Source organism: Castor canadensis, chromosome X, assembly GCF_047511655.1.
Source record: "Castor canadensis chromosome X, mCasCan1.hap1v2, whole genome shotgun sequence".
Taxonomy (NCBI): domain Eukaryota; kingdom Metazoa; phylum Chordata; class Mammalia; order Rodentia; family Castoridae; genus Castor; species Castor canadensis.
In genome coordinates this window covers 24,751,798-24,764,208 of record NC_133405.1, presented here as the reverse complement: position 1 = coordinate 24,764,208, position 12,411 = coordinate 24,751,798, and the positions used below count along the sequence as shown (strand labels likewise).

General features: G+C 37.6%; 1 pseudogene; it reads right to left on the bottom strand.

The window, feature by feature from the left end:
• Positions 1–1,856: 1,856 nt before the first annotated feature.
• LOC109675828 (mediator of RNA polymerase II transcription subunit 28 pseudogene) lies at positions 1,857–2,428 on the bottom strand (annotated as a pseudogene).
• Between the last annotated feature and the right edge of the window lie 9,983 nt (positions 2,429–12,411).

The window sequence follows — 12,411 nt, the reverse complement described above, 5'->3', positions numbered from 1 at the left end:
TTTCACTTTTTTCCTCACTTATTTTCATATTAGAGAGCAAAATCAAGGGGATCAGACCAGGAGAAGGAAAGGGAGTGCTATCACTCATCCTTGCTGACAAAGGTACTGCCCACCCTCAATCTCTCACTGTGCTGCTCTGCCCAGTGGCTGGAGTGGATGGAAGTGCGTGTGTGTATGTGTGTGTGTGTGTGTGTGTGTGTGTGGTGGGGGGTTGGACTCCTGCTTCTCTTTTTTTTTTTTTTTGCCCAAAATGCAATTTAGGTTTTTAAACCAAGAGATCTAAAGCTGCCAATCACAATTTCTAGTTAGCATGAGACAACCAGGTTAAAACCCTGTAATGTAAGTAAATACAACTTTTAAAAGCATTAACTTATACATTATAATTGAGTGGTGTATTAGCCTCAGGTTGGTAATTATAGCTCTAATATGTCAAATACATACACAAGCACACAAGAATGACCAATGCGTCATATAAAAAGATAACTAATACACGATCTCACATATTCAAGGGGAACAATGCCTAATGCTCATGGGGATACATAAATCACTGACCCACAAGGGAGAACTAAAAAAGAATGGTGGAGGAGTCAAGGGTGGTGGAGGATACAAGGTAGAAAAGATATTTGGAGGCTTCGCGGACCTAGTAGCATCCAGGCCAGTGAATGTCACTGTGTGTGCAGAAGGGGCTTCAGGGCTAGAGGAAACATGGACCAAGACTCTTAACCACAAACTCACCAACAGTGGAGTGTTTATTTTGGGTAAAGGGATATAATCTAGGGGAAGGCTATATAAAACAGGGAAAGGAAAAGTTCATCCAAGAGGGCAAAACACCTTCTCCACACAGAGGTTTCACAGGCTCTTTGCAGAGGTTAAGTAGCTGAGGTCGTCCTGCAGGTTGCCCCAACCCTGAGGCTCTCGGAATCAAACCCATGGGCAAGAATCTTCCTTAAGGAAACTATCTCTGCCCCCAAAAGTAAAATATCACACGCAAACAAAACTCAAAACTAAGAGACAAGCAGGGAAAGTAGGCTTGAACCCTTATACTTTGCCAGTACCCCAACTGTCCTGCTACTGAGACAGGGTTGGCTCATTCCTTATACCAACTTGTTACATCATGCTAATACATTCCCCTCAAAATGAGTAATGACACAAAATATAAACTCGCCCCAAATATAAGCAAACATCAACTTAAGGATCCTCCTATAGTATCACTACACTACCCTAGCATATCTTAACCCTGTTCTCAGCCACTTACAAACTCTCTGCACTCTGCATTGCTCTAGAGGCATTACATTGTTGCATTAGATTCCTCTTCTTGAGGTAGTTCAAAGTCTTGAAACATGGCAAATTTGAGTATTTTTGTACCCTTCCATGGATGAGTAGTAAACATAAAAGGTCTATAATCAAACTTTTCCCCCTGATTCTCAGACTACTATAATTTTTCCCTTAGATCATAAACTAATGTAACAAATGGAAGTAACAAGTCATACAAAAATAAATTTAAAATCAAGCAAAAACAAAAAATAATTAAAACAAAGAATCTGTGTCTTCACACTAACAGTCTAAATTCTGCCAAAGACAAAACACTCAGCTTATCAAACCTGCAGACTTTTTTATAATGTACATAAGAAGTCAGCACTTGGTAGACTGAGGCAAGAGCGTCCATCCAGAGGTCAAAGCCAGGCTGGGCTACAGAGAAACCCTGTCTCCCAAAAGCAGAAGAAATTAATCACTCATAAAAATAGGGGGAAAATTCTAGGTTGTAACATAAAACTAACACCAACTCATTCACATACTAAGAGTTCTTCCAAAATGCATGTCCACCAGAAAGGATGTTTGGCAAAACTGTCCGCATGGGCTGACTTGCAGGCCAGACCAACTGCCCTTATGTCTGCTTAAGAGGTACAGGGATATTGGCAGATGCCTGTCCAAGGTGGGCCAGGGAGCCCTGAGGGATGTCGGCTGGCTTCTTATGCTGCACATTGATGTCCTCCAGCACCTGCTGCCAGTGCCTCAGCTTTGTTAGGTGCTTCTGGACCAGAGAATCCTTCCTTTGCAGTTCATTCCTTAGTTCCGAGACATCCTCTTTGATAATTTGCTCTGGTTTCTGGACAGACAACTGCAATTTTTTTTGTAGGAAAAAACATTCTGTCTGTCTTGCAATGTCCAGAAACTTCTGGATACACTGATCGACACCAGTTCGAATTTCTTCCTGATCAGTGCCACTGACGTAGTCCTGGCTCACAAGAGAAGCAAAGCAAGCCTCGAATGATGACTCCAATTCGTCCACCAAGGTATCCTTGGAACTCCTCGTAGCGCCAGGCACTGCTTGAAGAAGCAAAGCCTGGCCGGGTAGTCCCTGCGGAGGTGGCGGGGGGCCGGGTGGCTGTCGGGTGAACATTGCACCCAGCGGAGCAGCCATGTCTGCAATGGCCCCTGCTTCTCTCTTGAATGTATTTTGCTTTCCTAGGAAAAGTCTTCTATAGTTCTTGATCAAATTGAAGAAGTTCCTCTTGATTCATAGTTTACTGAGGTCTTTTGCCAAATGTTTTTTTCACTGTCAATTGATATGATCAGAGAATTTAACTTTTTTAGCATGTTGATATGATTGGTTATGTAAAATAAGTTTTTTTTGGTGATTCTGGGGTTTGAACTCACTCAATGCCTTGTGCTTAGGAGGTAGGCACTCTACCACTTGAGCCATGCCCCTAACACATAGAATAATTTTTAAAATATTGGATCAACTTTTTATACGTGGGATAAATCCCATTTGCTTGTGGTGTGTAATAATTTTTGTACATGGTTGGGTTAGGTTTGCCAGTATTTTGTTGAGGAATTTGCATCTAAACTCATGGGAAATATTAATCTGTGGGTTTTTTTCTGTTTGTGTGGTTTTGGTATTAAGGTAATAGTGACCTCATAAAATAAGTTAGGAAGTGTTAACTCCTATTCTGTTTTCTGGAGGAGATTGTGAGAATTGGTGTTATTTCTGTTTAAATGTTCAGTAGAAGTAGTCACTGAAATTACCTGTGTCTAGAGATTTCTTTTGAGGTTTAAATTATGAACAAACATTTTTAGTAGTTATGAGAGTATTCAGGTGATCTATTTTGTCTTTGATACCTGTTATTACTTTGTGATTTTCTAGCAGTTCATCTGCTTCATATAAGTTCTAAAATGTGTCTGTGTAGAATTATTTGTATTATTCCATTATTGTCCTTTTATGTGTGCACAGTCTATAGTGATAGTCCCTTTTTCATTCCTGATATTGGTAATCTGTGTGTTTTATTTTCTTTGTCAGACTTGCTGGAGGCTTGTCAAATTTATTGACCTTTTAAAAAATCTAAATCTTTATTTCATTGATTTTCTTGGTTGTTTTTCTGTTTTTAGTTTTACTGGTTTCTGCCTTTTAGGAACTCAACCATTTAGCAGAAAAAAGACCCAGGAATAACAAATAATTATGACTGTATGAATCTACTTATTTGACATGGCCAGAAAAAGAAAATCTATAGATACACAATGTAGATTAGTGGTTACCTGGGATATGGTGGTTATGGGGATTAATCATAAATTGGTCTACAGAATTTTAGTGGGGTGATGAAAATATTTTAAAACTGGGTTTGGGTGATGGTTGTACAACTTGGTAAATTTACCAAAAGTCATTGAATTGCTACATGATGATACCCTGTATCAGAAAATGTCATTGACTTCTACACTTAAATGGGTGAATTTTGTGATGTATAGTTTATACTTCAATAAAGTTGTAAAAAAAATTACTATGATAACATGTGAATAAATGCAATACTAGAATTATGGAGTCTTACCCTCCTTCAACAGCTAAGGAAAGACAGGCTAAGTGATTTTTTCAAAGTCATATAACTAGTTGTGATATGGCTAGCATATGAATCTTGTGCTATTATGCCAAGACCAGTCATCAGCAGAGATAGTAATAAGAGACACAGAGGTGTATACCAGGAAATATATATCCTTCCCACAATGGAGGTTGCCCCCTCTCAGAATTCAAGAGACCATTCCAGAGACTTCAATGGTCTCTTGAAGCAGAGATCACCCTAAAGAAGGATATAGATCCAGTTCAGTGAGAAGACTACTTTAATGGATGCTGCTGAATATGCTAAACTCTGCCCCTTCCTCTACCACTACCATTGACCTGGGAACACAATTTGACCAAAACTGTGGCTGCTGCAAGAGAAGTCACTGCTATTGTAGCTTTTATGTGTTACAAGTTCTGAACTGAAATTCGTACATACACATTGTGATTGGTGGAGTGTAAACCCACCTATAGCCTGGGTTTATAGGCTACCTTATAGCCTGTAAACCCAGGCTATAAGGAGGGCCAGTAAATTTGAGTATTCGCCATCCATAAAGGGAACCAGGCTTTACTTTTCTCCAAGTCTCACATGTTGGTGATTTTCCTAAATGTTAGTCAGACATGGTGGCACATACCTGTAGTCCCCACACCTTGGAGACTGAGTCACAAATTTGAGGCCAGCCTGGGTACAAAGCAAGACTCTGTCTGAAAAAAATTCCCCAAATTCAGAGTTCAAGAACTGTGTGGAACTTAAAAAACTAAATTCTCCCAAAACTAATGAACCAATAAAGAAATGGGCAAGTGAACTAAACAGAACTTTCTCAAAAGAAGAAATTCAAATGGCCAAAAAACACATAAAAAAATGCTCACCATTTCTAGCAATAAAGGAAATGCAAATTAAAACCACGCTAAGATTCCACCTCACCCCTGTTAGAATAGCCATCATCAGCAACACCACCACCAACAGGTGTTGGCGAGGATGTGGGGAAAAAGGAACCCTCTTACACTGTTGGTGGGAATGTAGACTAGTACAACCACTCTGGAAAAAAATTTGGAGGCTACTTAAAAAGCTAGACATCGATCTACCATTTGATCCAGCAATACCACTCTTGGGGATATACCCAAAAGACTGTGACACAGGTTACTCCAGAGGCACCTGCACACCCATGTTTATTGCAGCACTATTCACAATAGCCAAGTTATGGAAACAGCCAAGATGCCCCACCACCGACGAATGGATTAAGAAAATGTGGTATCTATACACAATGGAATTTTATGCAGCCATGATAACGAAATGTTATCATTTGCTGGTAAATGGATGGAATTGGAGAACATCATTCTGAGTGAGGTTAGCCTGGCCCAAAAGACCAAAAATCGTATGTTCTCCCTCATATGTGGACATTAGATCAAGGGCAAACACAACAATGGGATTAGACTATGAGCACATGATAAAAGCGAGAGCACACAAGGGAGGGGTGAGGATAGGTAAGACACCTAAAAAATTAGCTAGCATTTGTTGCCCTCAACGCAGAGAAACTAAAGCAGATACCTTAAAGCAACTGAGGCCACTAGGAAAAGGGGAACAGGTACTAGAGAAAAGGTGAGATCAAAAAGAATTAACCTAGAAGGTAACACCCACGCACAGGAAATCAATGTGAGTCAATGCCCTGTATAGCTATCCTTATCTCAACCAGCAAAAACCCTTGTCCCTTCCTGTTATTGCTTATACTCTCTCTACAACAAAATTAGAAATAAGGGCAAAATAGTTTCTGCTGGGTATTGAGTGGGTGGGGGGGAGAGGGAGGGGGCGGAGTGGGTGGTAAGGGAGGGGGTGGGGGCAGGGGGGAGAAATGAACCAAGTCATGTATGCACATATGAATAATAAAAGAAAAAGGAAAAAAAAAGAACTGTGTGGTATGCATGTGCATGCACACAAATACATTTTTACTGGATCCATTATCAAACTGTTGTCCATAGAGACTAGTATTATTGGCATTGACTAGAAGCTTGCTAGAAATGCAGAACCTCTAGTCTTCCACCACATATTCAGAATCAGAATCTGCTTTTTAATGCACATGTCAGGTAATTTGTATGTACATTTAGTTTAGAAGTGTTGCTTTATGTCATTAAATATGTAATCCTTTTTAATTTTCAAAGATCAGTCACCATTGCACTCTACTTTTTCATAGGGTTTCTAGAGATGGCAAATAGAAATACAAGATTTGGGCTGAGGTAGAGCTCAGTGGGAGGCACTTGCTTAGCATGTGTAAGGTTCTGGGTTAGATCCCCAACACTGCAAAAAATTTTTAAAATGACCTCAGACTTGAAATTCAAGATAAGCATTAGGTGCCAGTGGTTCATGCCTGAAATCCTAGCTCCTTGGAAGGCTGAGATCAGGAGGATCACCATTTGAAGGCAGCCAAGGTATAAGGTTTGCAAGACCCCATCTCAATCAATAGCTAGTTATGGTAATGCATGCCTGTCATTCCAGCTATGTGGGGAAGCACAAATAGAATTGTGGTCCAGGTTTGCCGGGGCATAAAGCAAAACTTTATCTTTAAAATAACCTATACAAAAAGGGCTGGGGGCATGGTTCCAACTGTAGACGGCCTGCCTAGTGAGCAGTACCCTCGAAAAAGGAAGAAGAAATTCAAGATAAGCAGTGAATCAATTTTAGTATAAGTATGCCCTGTATTTTATCTTGTAACCCCATTCTTTCTCATACCCTTATCCCCACAAAAAGAAAGAGAAACGGATGATGGTCTATTGAAATGTGTTTTATTTTGTGAGGGAGTGGCATGGGAGATTATAAATAGAATGACAACAGAACATGTAAACTCTACATTTCCAGGCACAGTGAGTTCTGCATAAGCATTCCATGTCTGAAGTCCCTAGAATTTGAAGGTTGGTGTGGGTTCCCCTATTAACTATTCCATAGGTTAAAGATGTTTTTGTTTTGTAAATACATATACTTAAAATTGCAATTAGTTTTACTTGATAAATTTTGAGCAACAGTAGTTTTATACCACAAAACTTCACTTTCGTTCCTCTCAAAATATGGATGAATTAAATCTTAAATATAAAAGTACATAGTGAGTAAAATATGAAAATACATGCTGGATTCTCGCTTTAAAAAGAATGCTTCACTTTTTCCTAAAGAAAAGAGTTGTTGCCTGTATCCTGGAGTTTTCGAAAAACAGCTTTCAAGCATTCTGCCTAGGAAAGACGAAGATTGTATGATGTATCAACCAGGATTAGAAGTGACCATGTTAAAAAATTAAAGAAAACAAAATATATGCCAGTTGCCCTATGTGTAAGATGGTTAATTCATCCTAACATTTTAGCCATACAAACATCACCAAGTAATCAAACAGCAAATTTTGAGTGGTTGAGAAAGAATGACTTTCTATTTAGAATTCTTAGGAGTAAGGGAATAATTTTCTAGACTAAAACTTCTCCCATGGGCAAATAAGAAGTGAGCCCCCTCTAATGAAGCTTACCAACAAAATCTTTCAGTTATCATACTCCCACCAACTCTAATAAGGAGATATCCAGGAACTGCCAGAGGGATTATGGTTCTAGGAAGCAGAATATTTTGAAGTACTAATGAGTACCAGGAACTAAATATACATTCTTTTCCTCCCAGAATTTTATTTCACATCTGCTGCCACCATCAAATTCACTTTGCAAGCCTCACTCCAGAGGCAAATGTCTTTAACAGGTGAATGATGCAGGCCACAAATGGGCCAATTGAGTATGCTTTTGTTAAACATTAAATAGGATTGCAGCAAGAAATTACAAGATGATCCTGGAACATCTTTTCATACCAGAAGTTGAGTATCAAAGACCACTGGGTCATGGTGAAAAGTCAGAAGCCAACTTGAAGATTATTCTTCTGTTTAAAGAGGGGAAGACTTGAGTATCAGCTAGAATAATAACTATAATGGATTAAAATCTATCAAATCTATTTCAGTGTATTCCTTCAAGATGATACTCTAAAACAATGTTAACGAATCAACTCATCATTTTGAAATGAAAATAAAAGAGAACGAAGCAGCTATTTATTCTACCTTTCATATGTGCCTGTTGTAACTTAGGATAACCACATAACTAAAAGAGAATATTTCTCTTTACAGAAATATTATACCTAATAAATGAAGAAGAAATGATAGCATGCCATCATTTATTATCCTTAATGAAACAGTACAGTTAGGAGAGGATCCTCAGTGGCTATTGACTTCACAAAAACAGACAGGGAGATATTATGCTTGCCTGCTGATGCATAGCTACAACACCACTTATGAAGTATTCTTGCAAAAATATCAAACTAAATCTGATCAAGCTTCTATAAATCTATATAACAATTTATAGAAAACATAGAAGATAAATAACACATTATCAAAACGCCATGGAATCCAGTGTTGCTTCAACAAATAAAGTGGACAAGAAGGAGGGAGTTACTCTAGATTAGAAGACAGGACATTAATAAAGCGTGGTCTGTGGAAGGTATTTGGATCTCAGTTTAAGCGAACCAACTGTAGTAAAACTTTATTGATACAATTATAGGATATCTGAACACTGTTGATGTTATAAAATTGTAGGTATAATAACTGTGATTTTATTTTTAGACATTTCTTTACCTTTTAGATATGTGTGCTGAATATTTATGGAAAAAAATGAATCAATGTCTGGTATTTCTTCAAATTAACCAGGAAGTAAGGATGAAGTAAAATTGGCCACAAGATAAGTATTTGTTGATCTAGATGGTAAATACATAAGGATTAATTAATTAATACTATTGTACCCATATTATAAGGGTATTAATATTTCATAAAAGATAATTAGCTTATAAAATTGTATTTAGAGAAAGATTTTACTGTTTTCCTCAAAGCATTTTTATTAGCATATGTGAGTTGTACAGGGGGATTCATTGTGACTTTTCTGAATATGCTTATTGTAGATTGGTTAGGTTCCCACCATCTCTCCCTGTTATCCCCCCACACACCTAAAACAATTGCAAAAGGTTTCATTGTTCTATTTCATGTATGTATACAAAGCACATCAACCATATTCACCCTCCTTCATCCCCTCCCCCTCCCAAAATTGCCCACCCTCCACAGGACCAATTTTAATTTTGAAATATATATTATATATAATATATATGTAAATATATATATGTATATATATACACACACACATAGATTGGAAGAAAAAGAAAACATTCCAAAAAATTCCCTACTGGCTATTTAGTGGGATTAGAAATGAATTATAATTTTCATTGGTTTCTGTATTTTTTATTTCTGGAAAATGTATTTTTAATTGAAATATAAAGTTCAGGTACCATAAAATTAACCACCTTAAAGTGTACAAATTCAGTAGTTCTTAGTATATTCAAAATGTTGTAAAACAATCAACCTAATACTAGGAAATTTTCACTGCTTGGAAAATGAAATCCATACCCATTAGGCAGTCTCTCACTAACTTCCTTTTCTCCCCAGCCATAAGCAACCTCATTTTACTTGGTATCTCTGTATATTTGCCTATTTGGACATCTCATATAAATGAAACTGTACAATATGTACTCTTTTGTGTCTGGCTCCTTTTACCTAGCATGTTTTCAAGATTCATCCATGTGGTAGTATTTCGTCCGTTTTAATGGCCATATAATAGTTCATTGTATGAGTGTACCTCCTTTTGTTTATCCATTTTTCAACTAATGGACATTTGTGTTTTTCCACTTTTGGGTTATCATGATACTGCTCTGAACACTGGTATACAAGTTATTATATGAATATATTTTCCATTCTTTAGGGTACATATCTAGGAGTGGAATCTCTGTGTTATCAGTGCTTTAAAACAACTGTACCATTTTGCATTCCCATTATTGGCACATGAAGGTGTCAATTTCTCCACATCTTTGCTAGCATTCATTTATTATTATTTCTATTTTTAAGATACGATCTCACTATGTAGCCCAGGTTGGCCTTGAACTCGATCCTCTTGCCTCAGCCTCCTGAGTGCTGAGATTACAGGCATGTGTTACCATGAGTGGCTTTGTGAATATTTACATGACTTAAAAAATTATAGCTATCCTCATAGGTGTGAAGTGGTATCTCATTTTAATTGTTGTGATGATGTATATTTCCTTAATGACTCATAAATTTGAACATCTTTTCACATGGTTATTGGTCATTTGTATACTATTTGTGAGAAATGTGTGTTCAAGTCTTTACCTATTTTTCAAACTGGGCTGCTTATTTTTTTTGCTGTTGACTTGAGAGTGAATCTTTTTTTTGATAGTGCTGAGGTTTGAACTCAGGGCCTTGACCTTGCTAGGCAGGTAGGTGCTCTACCATTTGAGCTATACCCCCAGCCCAAGAGAGTTCTTGATATATTATTCTGGGTATGAATTCCTTATAAGATATATAACGTCTTAGTTGGTTTTTCTGTCATTGTGACAAAATACCTGAGAAAAACAACTTATCAGAGTTAGGATTTATTCTGGTTCAGGGTTTCAGAGATTTTAGTCCATGGTCATCTGGTTCCATTGCTCTTAGATCTGTGACAAGACAGATACCTTATGGTGGAAAGAGATTGGCAGAGGAAAGCTGTTCTCCTCACGGCAGCCAAGAAGCAGAGAGAGAGAGATGAAAAAGTGGACAGGAACAAAATATACCTTCAAAGGCATTCCCCCTGTGGCCATTTCCTTCAAATAACCCCGACCTCCTAGTTTACACAATAACATCATTTCATAAATAACGTTAATTTATGAATCCATCAATGAATTTTTTTTCCTTTTTCTTTCATTATTCATATGTGCATACAAGGCTTGGTTCATTTCTCCCCCCTGCCCTCACCCCCTCCCTTACCACCCACTCCGCCCCCTCCCTCTCCCCCCTCAATACCCAGCAGAAACTATTTTGTCCTTATTTCTAATTTTGTTGTAGAGAGAGTATAAGCAATAATAGGAAGGAACAAGGGTTTTTGCTGGTTGAGATCCATCAATGAATTAATGCATCGATTGGGTAAGAGCATTTATGATTCAATCACTTCCCCAAAGCCCACCTCTGGACATTGCTGCATTTGGAGCCAAGTCCTCCATACACAAGTCTTTTGGGAGTACACTTCATGTCCAAACCATAACAAATGATTTGCAAATATTTTCTCCTATTCTGTGATTTGTCTTATTGCTTTCTAGCATCCTTTGAGGCACCAAAGCCTTTAATTTTAATTTTCATCTACCTTTTCTTTGGCTGTTTGTTATTCTGATGTCATAAATAACAAACCACTGCCTAATCCAAGATCCTGAAGATTTAAACCAGTTTCCCACTTAGATTTTTTATAAGTTTAGGGCTGATGAACTGTTATAATTAACACATTATTTGTACAAATTAGTGGGGTTCACTGTGTTATTTCCATACATGCTTATGTCCTTCAATGATTAGGTCGACTCATTCTTCTTCTACTCTCTACGCTTCCCACCACCTTCCAAGTTCTGAATAGTCCCTTTTACACTTCTCAGGTCACCTTAAAAACAAACAAACAAACCTTCCACGTATTAGAGAAAGCATGGGACATTTGTCTTTCTGTGTCTAGCGTATTTTGCTTAACATGATGTCCTCCACTTAAATTCATTTTCCTGCAAATGACATAATATTGTTCTTTTTTGTGGCTCAATAATATTCCATAAAGTATATATACCACATTTTTTTTATCTGTTCATCCATCGATGGCCACCTAGACTGATTGCATAACGTGGCTATTGTGAGTAGTACTACAGTAAATATGGGTATGCAGGTGTCTCTATTGTATGCTGACATGGATTCTTTCAGGTATATACCTAAGAGTGGTGTAGCTGGATAATACAGTAGTTCTATAATTAGTTTTTTAAAAGAAATCTACATACCGATTTTCACAGTGGCTCGACTAATTTACATTGCCACAAGCAGGCTATAAGTGTTCCTTTTTAGCTTCACATCCTCACCAGCATTTGTTGTTTTTGGTTTTCTTCATAATTGCCATTCTGACTGGGGAGAGATGGAATCTCAATGTAGCTTTCATTTGCATTTCCCTGATGGCTAAAGGTGTTGAACATTTCAAAATGTATTTATTGACCATTTGTATTTCTTTTTTGAGAACTGTCTGTTCAGTTCATTTGCCAATTTATTGATCAGATTATTTGTCCCTTGGGGTATAATTTTTTGAGTTCTTCATATATTCTGGATATTAATCCCCCATAAGATGAATAGCTGGCAAAGGTTTCCTTCCATTCTTTAGGCTGCCTCTTTACTCTGTTAATTGTTACTTTGCTGTGGAGAAGCTTTTTAATTTGATGCAATTCCACTGATCAATTCCTTCTGTTATTTCCTTTGGTATTGGAATCCTACTGGGAAAATCTTTGTCTATGCCTGTATCTTGAAATGTTTTCCCTGTTCTACTCTGATAGTTTCAAAGGTTCAGGTCTCACATTAAGGTCTTTGAGCCATTTTGAGTTGATTTTTGCACAGGATGAGAGATGGGGATCTAGTTTCAATTTTCTACATGCTGGATGTGTTTTATTTATCATGTGTACATCCTCCTTTGTG